Source organism: Bison bison, unplaced genomic scaffold (assembly GCF_000754665.1).
Source record: "Bison bison bison isolate TAMUID 2011002044 unplaced genomic scaffold, Bison_UMD1.0 scf7180017864375, whole genome shotgun sequence".
Lineage (NCBI taxonomy): Eukaryota > Metazoa > Chordata > Mammalia > Artiodactyla > Bovidae > Bison > Bison bison.
The window spans coordinates 6,280,844-6,281,354 of NW_011494947.1; positions in this window are offsets into that span (position 1 = coordinate 6,280,844).

A 511-nucleotide genomic window follows, 5' to 3' on the forward strand; every position below is an offset into this window, starting at 1 on the left:
AGCAACACCCCCCCACAGAGCACCGCATCCTGGGTACCAATCCACCCCACTTTCCACACGCGGGGAAAGCGAGGCCCCGCCCCTTCTCCCTCCCCTGGCTGGAGCAAGGGACGAAGCCTGGGAGACTGCGCGTTTCTGACCCCGTGTGACCCCGTGTCCAAGGTCCCCCGCAAGCAGACCGAGCACACTCACCAGGCTGCCCGCAGGGTCTAGAAGGGCCCCGAGGCGGGGCCGCGGGGCATGTCTTTGCACATGTTCTCGAAGGCGCAGGCAGGCGCACGGCTGGAGCAGGTGCTGCACCGCCCTCCCCCACCCCGGCCCGGCCCCAGCTCCAGTGCAAGAGCTTGGGGACCGGGGTGTGTGAGAGGGGAGCTGCCAGAGGCTTATTTCCTACTCTTTCTTCTCCTGCCCCACCTGCTTCTCTCCCATCTGCGCCCCCACTTACAAACCGCCCCCTCCCCTCAACACTCTTGTGCGGCGCCTCCCGGGGAGGAAGCATCCGAGGGGGGCG